This window comes from Arachis hypogaea, chromosome 6 (assembly GCF_003086295.3).
Source record: "Arachis hypogaea cultivar Tifrunner chromosome 6, arahy.Tifrunner.gnm2.J5K5, whole genome shotgun sequence".
Lineage (NCBI taxonomy): Eukaryota > Viridiplantae > Streptophyta > Magnoliopsida > Fabales > Fabaceae > Arachis > Arachis hypogaea.
The window spans coordinates 40,735,852-40,744,230 of NC_092041.1; positions in this window are offsets into that span (position 1 = coordinate 40,735,852).

Below are 8,379 nucleotides of genomic sequence, written 5' to 3' on the forward strand. Positions count from 1 at the left end.
TAGCTCTTAATGAAGTCTCAGAATTTAAAAATCAAAAGAAGGTTCAAAAGTTAAAAGTAAAAGAAGAGGTCCTCATTACATCAAACTATCTCCTATTCAGACACTTTCTATTCTTTGATTTTGGCATTTGGATGGGCTTTTGATTTGGTGAAGTAAAGAATTAACTTGGATTTTTAATCCAATTTTCAGCCCATGAGAAAGTAGCTCCCAGGAGGCTGCCCTGCCCTTGTGGAGGGCAGAGCAGGAAATGGTGAGTGCGGCCCTTGTTGCGTGCGTGTTTGTGCGTGATGCATCAGAATGCTGCCCTGCCCTTGTGGAGGGCAGGGCAGAATTTTTTGGTGCGCGAGATTCTGCCCGTGCGCGCTGCTACTGGCCGAGACTCCCTTGGTGCGCCCAATCTTGTGCGCTGGCCATGCACCACAAAATGCTGCCCTGCCCTTGTGGAGGGCAGGGCAATGTTTCCAAAAGTGAAGTCCCACGTTCGAAACTTGGTGGAGGCACACGCTGCTTCTTTTTCTTTGGTTTTCTTGGCACCAAAGTAATGCTTAGTTTCTTGTTTCCTCATGGTGCCGTGTTCGATCCAGGAAGAATGAAAGCAAGCCAATTTTTGCTTGATTTTATTGTGCTTGAGCGCTACTCCTTTCCTCTTTGTCCTTGGGTTCGAATCCCATAGGAGCAGGGCTAAATTTCTTGGAAGCATATGCTCTACCCACTGATGCTATGCTGCCTCCTGGAGGGCAGTGTCCCTTGTGGAGGGCATGTTTGCTTCTTCTCCTCTATGTTGCACACACTCTCCTCCCATGGTACACTTCTTAAGCCACGTTTTTCTTCTTTCTTCCTCTCTTCACCTACAAGAAACCAAAACAACCACTCAAAGTATCTCTAAACTCATAAGGTTTATAATCAATAAAATTCAATTAATTCTGCTTAAACCTCAAATTTGCATCAATTTAATGGTGGTTGCTTGATTTAAAGAAGTTATGCATTTTCATTCCAAATCACTTACTTAGGATGCAAGAAAGTGCATAAAAACTAATAAAACAAGTGAAATTAGCTGAAAAATGGGTATATGATGACCTGTCATCACAACACCAACTTAAATCTTGCTTTCCCAAGCAAGCATCAAAATAAGAGAAAATGAAATGAACAAGAAGAATATATCCTTATTAGCATATAGCAGAACTTGATTTATGGAGTTTTTATGCAGACAATGACAACCAAGTTATGTTTGCTTTACATATATACATCTTTCCTCAAAGGTTTACTAAACTTGCTGTTATAAGGTTTATCTTTATTACTCCCTTGCTAACTCTTCTTTTCTCATTTTGCTTAACAAGCTTATTATTCTTTGAAGGTCGTGTCTAATGTTGCAGTAGTAGCCTTTGGCTTTATTTTTACTCAACATCTTTCCACCACAGACACATGACTCACTATTTCCTCCTAGGATCATTGATGCCCAGCATCTCTTTGGATAACTAAATGTTCTGTATCTAAGTTGCTCTTTATTGTGGACTTTCAATTGGCCATCCCAAATCAGTTGATCTAAGTGACCGGGTTTTGAAATACCCTCAGAATTTACTTATCCAAGCATATCCTAGTACAAGAACACCACAGGCATGTGTCCTAGGGTCCAAGCTATTGGTGTCCAGCCTTTATTCTTTGTTTTTCTTGCCACATTGGCTTTTCTTCTTCCTTTCTTCTGTTTTATTTTCTTTTGTTCTCAGAGTTTTTCTTTATTGATAGGAACCTTTATAACAGCAAGCTAGCTCACACTTCAATGAAAATGATACTATGCAGCAATTATTTCATGAGTTTTACATTTAATCAAACACATACACCACCATTAACTTCCATTCTAACTCATGCAACATTGGATATTTACTTTCCAATTCAAACAATTCTCTTTTATTCAAGCATATGGAAACAAAACAAAATCAGCTAGGTGATGAATGACAAGCTTCATGCAGATTAGCATTCTTAATCAAACAACTTCACTGCAACTAGATAAACACTTTAGCAGGATATATAATGGTTTCCCATGTTCAAAACAATTCACAGCAGCAAGGATTAAGTTTAGATACAACCTTTGAAGTTGCAGCCCTTTGATTCTTCCTTCTGTTGTGTTTTCTTTGAGTTAAGATGCACAATATCTTCAATTGTTGACTCATGTCCTGCATAATTCTCAAATTTGCTTGCTTCTCAAGCCCTTAATTGCATGGATAGTATGCATAAATTGAGTGTGGCTCTTGGATTTATTTTGGTGTTGGAGACACCAAACTTAATTGCTTGCCACTGCCTCTGATGCAACAAGTTAACCATATGTGAAACCTTGTGTCCTTGCTAAAGGTTATGGAATTAAAGCTAAAAAGCAGTTAAATAGTTGAATAATTTGTCTGATTGCTTGGAGCTAGCATTGTGCAGGAAGTGAGAATGTTCTTTTAATGAGATTTTGGTGGAACACCAAACTTATAATCCTTCATTCGCCCTTAAATTATTTTGGTGTGCAACACCAAACTTAGCTCCTTGCAATACAGATCAATTATTCAACCTTTTTATTGAACTAGCTATGAAAAGAAACTACATCAGGTTGGGTTGCCTCCCAACAAGCGCTCTTTTAATGTCACTAGCTTGACATTCCTTATTCTTGCTCAACTTCCAAAGTGTTTAGGATCAAAAGGTGTGGATTCATTGCTCTTTCCTCTTGTCACAAAAGCAGAAACACAAACAGAGCCAGAAACTAAAACAGAGTACTCTGTAACTTGAGTGCAGTTAGAGTTAGTAGAGGCAAAGTCTCGAACAGTTAGTGTGTTAGTTTAAAAATAAAGAAAAAGTGCTTGATCTAGACCACCACTTCACTTAATCATTGTCAATCTATTTCAATCCCCGGCAACGGCGCCAAAAACTTGATGTGTGGAAAACGATCCAACACAAAACTCACCGGCAAGTGTACCGGGTCGCATCAAGTAATAAAACTCACGAGAGTGAGGTCGATCCCACAGGGATTGAAGGATTGAGCAATTTTAGTTTAGTGGTTGATTTAGTCAAGCGAATCAAGTATTGGTTGAGTGATTTTGTATCCGACAGTAAGTAAATAGCAGGAGATGTAAAGGGAGAGGGATGAATTGCAGAAATTAAAGAGAACTGAAAGTAAAGGTGCTGAATCTTAAAGAACAAGAAATTAAATGACTGAAACTTAAAGTGCAAGAAATGTAAATTGCAGTAACTTAAAGTACAAGAAATATAAATTGCTTGAATGGAAAAAGGAAGTTGAGGACTGGGATTTCAGAATTTAAGCAAGGGAAATTAAATTGCAACAATTAACTAAACAAGAGATGAATTGAAATAGACTAGATCTCAAACAGAGATGGAAATTAAATTGCAGCAGGGGTTCACAGAAGAACCAAAAGGAAAATGAGATCTCAGGGCTCCAGAGACTAGATAGCAGAGTCTAGATCTCAATTGCCTTCCCAGATCCAAGTTCACAAAGCAATCAACAAGAAATTAAAGATTGAAGCAGTAAAAGAAATTGGATTCAACTCAATTATGCAGAAGGGAAATTAAAGAGATCTTGAATGGAGATTGAGACAGAAATTCCTCAATTCTTCACACCCAAAACTCAAACAAGAAAAGTAAAAATGCTCAAACAAGAACGAGGAAGAAGAGAGATCAATTCTCCTCCCCAATTCTCTCAAATATCAGTTCCTAGCTCTCAATGCAGTCTCAGAATTTAAAAATCAAAAGAAGGTTCAAAAGTTAAAAGTAAAAGAAGAGGTCCTCATTACATCAAACTATCTCCTATTTATACACTTTCTATTCTTGGATTTTGGAATTTGGATGGGCTTTTGATTTGGTGAAGAAAAGAATAAATTGGATTTTAATCCAATTTTCAGCCCATGAGAAAGTAGCTCCCAAGAGGCTGCCCTGCCCTTGTGGAGGGCAGAGCAGGAAATGGTGAGTGCGGCCCTTGTTGCGTGCGTGTTTGGTGCATGTGATGCATCAGAATGCTGCCATGCCCTTGTGGAGGGCAGGGCATAGTTTTTTTGGTGTGCCAGATTCTGCCCGTGCGCGCTACTGCTGGCCGAGACTCCCTTGGTGCGCCCAATCTTGTGCGCTGGCCGTGCACTACAAAATGCTGCCCTGCCCTTGTGGAGGGCAGGGCAATGTTTCCAAAAGTGAAGTCCCACGTTCGAAACTCGGTGGAGGCACACGCTGCTTCTTTTTCTTTGGTTTTCTTGGCACCAAAGTAATGCTTAGTTCCTTGTTTCCTCATGGTACCGTGTTCGATCCAGGGAGAATGAAAGCAAGCCAATTTTTGCTTGATTTTATTGTGCTTGAGCACTACTCCTTTCCTCTTTGTCCTTGGGTTCGAAACCCATAGGAAGCATTATGAAGCAATTTCTTTTGAATTTTTCTTGGGTGAAGCCCGATATTGCTCTTGAAGAGGGCAGGGCAGAATTTCTTTGGAAGCTTGGTTCACTATGCTGCTCTCCTGGAGGGCAGTGTGCCCTTGTGGAGGGCAGTGTTTGCTTCCTTCCTCCTTCTATGATGCACCACACTTCTCCTCCCGTGGTCACACTTCTTAAGCCACGTTTTTCTTCTTTTCTTCCTCTCTTCACCTACAAGAAACCAAAACAACCACTCAAAGTATCTCTAAACTCATAAGGTTTATAATTCATTAAAATTCAATTAATTCTTGCTTAAACCTCGAGATTTAGCATCAATTTAATGGTGGTTACTTGATTTAAAGAAGTTATGCATTTTCATTCCAAATCACTTACTTAGGATGCAAGAAAGTGCATAAAAACTAATAAAACAAGTGAAATTAGCTTGAAAAATGGGTATATGATGACCTGTCATCACAACACCAAACTTAAATCTTGCTTGTCCCCAAGCAAGCATCAAAACTAAGAGAAAATGAAATGAACAAGAAGAGCAATTATATCCTTATTAGGCATGTAGCAGAACTTGATTTATGGAGTTTTTATGTAGACAATGACAACCCAAGTTATTGTTTGCTGTTACATAGTATACATCTTTCCTCAAAGGTTTACTAAACTTGCTGTTATAAGGTTTACTCTTTAATTACTCCCTTGCTAACTCTTCTTTTCTCATTTTGCTTAACAAGCTTATTATTCTTTGAAGGCTCGGTGTCTAATGTTACAGTAGTAGCCTTTGGCTTTATTTTTACTCAACATCTTTCCACCACAGACACATGACTCACTATTTCCTCCTAGGATCATTGATGCCCACCATCTCTTTGGATAACTAAATGTTCTGTATCTAAGTTGCTCTTTATTGTGGACTTTCAATTGGCCATCCCAAATCAGTTGATCTAAGTGACCGGGTTTTGAAATACCCCTCAGAATTTACTTATCCAAGCACATCCTAGTACAAGAACACCACAGGCATGTGTCCTAGGATCCAAGCTATTGGTGTCCAGCCTTTATTCTTTGTTTTTCTTACCACATTGGCTTTTTCTTCTTCCTTTTCTTTCTGTTTTATTTTCTTTTATTCTCAAGAGTTTTTCTTTATTGATAGGAACCTTTATAACAGCAAGCTAGCTCACACTTCAATGAAAATGATACTATGCAGCAATTATTTCATGAGTTTTGCATTTAATCAAACACATACACCACCATTAACTTCCATTCTAACTCATGCAACATTGGATATTTACTTTCTAATTCAAACAATTCTCTTTTATTCAAGCATATGGGAAACAAAACAAAATTCAGCTAGGTGATGAATGATAAGCTTCATGCAGATTAGCATTCTTAATCAAACAACTTCACTTGCAACTAGATAAACACTTTAGCAGGATATATAATGGTTCCCATGTTCAAAACAATTCACAGCAGCAAGGATTAAGTTTAGATACAACCTTTGAAGTTGCAGCCCTTTGATTCTTCCTTCTGTTGTGTTTTCTTTGAGTTAAGATGCACAATATCTTCAATTGTTGACTCATGTCCTGCATAATTCTCAAAGTTGCTTGCTTCTCAAGCCCTTAGTTGCATGGATAGTATGCATAAATTGAGTGTGGCTCTTGGATTTATTTTGGTGTTGGAGACACCAAACTTAATTGCTTGCCACTGCCTCTGATGCAACAAGTTAACCATATGTGAAACCTTGTGTCCTTGCTAAAGGTTATGGAATTAAAGCTAAAAAGCAGTTAAATAGTTGAATAATTTGTCTGATTGCTTGGAGCTAGCATTGTGCAGGAAGTGAGAATGTTCTTTTAAATGAGATTTTGGTGGAACATCAAACTTAGAATCCTTCATTCTCCCTTAAATTATTTTGGTGTGCAACACCAAACTTAGCTCCTTGCAATACAGATCAATTATTCAACCTTTTTATTGAAATAGCTATGAAAAGAAACTACATCAGTTTGGGTTGCCTCCCAACAAGCGCTCTTTTAATGTCACTAGCTTGACATTCCTTATTCTTGCTCAACTTCCAAAGTGTTTCAGGATCAAAAGGTGTGGATTCATTGCTCTTTCCTCCTGTCACAAAAGCAGAAACACAAACAGAGCCAGAAACTAAAACAAAGCACTCTGTAACTTGAGTGCAGTTAGAGTTAGTAGAGGCAAAGTCTCGAACAGTTAGTGTGTTAGTTTAAAAATAAAGAAAAAGTGCTTGATCTAGACCACCACTTCACTTAATCATTGTCAATCTATTTCAATCCCCGGCAACGGCGCCAAAAACTTGATGTGTGGAAAACAATCTAACACAAAACTCACCGGCAAGTGTACCAGGTCGCATCAAGTAATAAAACTCACGGGAGTGAGGTCGATCCCACAGGGATTGAAGGATTGAGCAATTTTAGTTTAGTGGTTGATTTAGTCAAGCGAATCAAGTATTGGTTGAGTGATTTTGTATCCAACAGTAAGTAAATAGCAGGAGATGTAAAGGGAGAGGGATGAATTGCAGAAATTAAAGAGAACTGAAAGTAAAGGTGCTGAATCTTAAAGAACAAGAAATTAAATGACTGAAACTTAAAGTGCAAGAAATGTAAATTGCAGTAACTGAAAGTGCAAGAAATATAAATTGCTTGAATGGAAAAAGGGAGTTGAGGACTGGGATTTCAGAATTTAAGCAAGGGAAATTAAATTGCAACAATTAACTAAACAAGAGATGAATTGAAATAGACTAGATCTCAAACAAAGATGGAAATTAAATTGCAGCAGGGGTTCACAGAAGAACCAAAAGGAAAATGAGATCTCAGGGCTCCAGAGACTAGATAGCAGAGTCTAGATCTCAATTGCCTTCCCAGATCCAAGTTCACAAAGCAATCAACAAAAAATTAAACATTGAAGCAGTAAAAGAAATTGGATTCAACTCAATTATGCAGAAGGGAAATTAAAGAGATCTTGAATGGAGATTGAGACAGAAATTCCTCAATTCTTCACACCCAAAACTCAAACAAGAAAAGTAAAAATGCTCAAACAAGAACGAGGAAGAAGAGAGATCAATTCTCCTCCCCAATTCTCTCAAATCTCAGTTCCTAGCTCTCAATGAAGTCTCAGAATTTAAAAATCAAAAGAAGGTTCAAAAGTTAAAAGTAAAAGAAGAGGTCCTCATTACATCAAACTATCTCCTATTTATACACTTTCTATTCTTGGATTTTTGCATTTGGATGGGCTTTTGATTTGGTGAAGAAAATAATTAAATTGGATTTTTAATCCAATTTTCAGCCCATGAGAAAGTAGCTCCCAGGAGGCTGCCCTGCCCTGTGGAGGGCAGAGCAGGAAATGGTGAGTGCGGCCCTTGTTGCGTGTGATGCATCAGAATGCTGCCCTGCCCTTGTGGAGGGCAGGGCAGAGTTTTTTTAGTGCGCCAGATTCTGCCCGTGCACGCTGCTGCTGGCCGAGACTCCCTTGGTGCGCCCAATCTTGTGCGCTGGCCGTGCACCACAAAATGCTGCCCTGCCCTTGTGGAGGGCAGGGCAATGTTTCCAAAAGTGAAGTCTCACGTTCGAAACTCGGTGGAGGCACACGCTGCTTCTTTTTCTTTGGTTTTCTTGGCACCAAAGTAATGCTTAGTTCCTTGTTTCCTCATGGTGCCGTGTTCGATCCAGGGAGAATGAAAGCAAGCCAATTTTTGCTTGATTTTATTGTGCTTGAGCGCTACTCCTTTCCTCTTTGTCCTTGGGTTCGAATCCCATAGGAAGCATTATGAAGTAATTTCTTTTGAATTTTTCTTGGGTGAAGCCCGATATTGCTCTTGAGGAGGGCAGGGCAGAATTTCTTTGGAAGCTTGGTTCACTATGCTGCTCTCCTGGAGGGCAGTGTGCCCTTGTGGAGGGCAGTGTTTGCTTCCTTCCTCCTTCTATGTTGCACCACACTTCTCCTCCCATGGTCACACTTCTTAAGCCACGTTTTT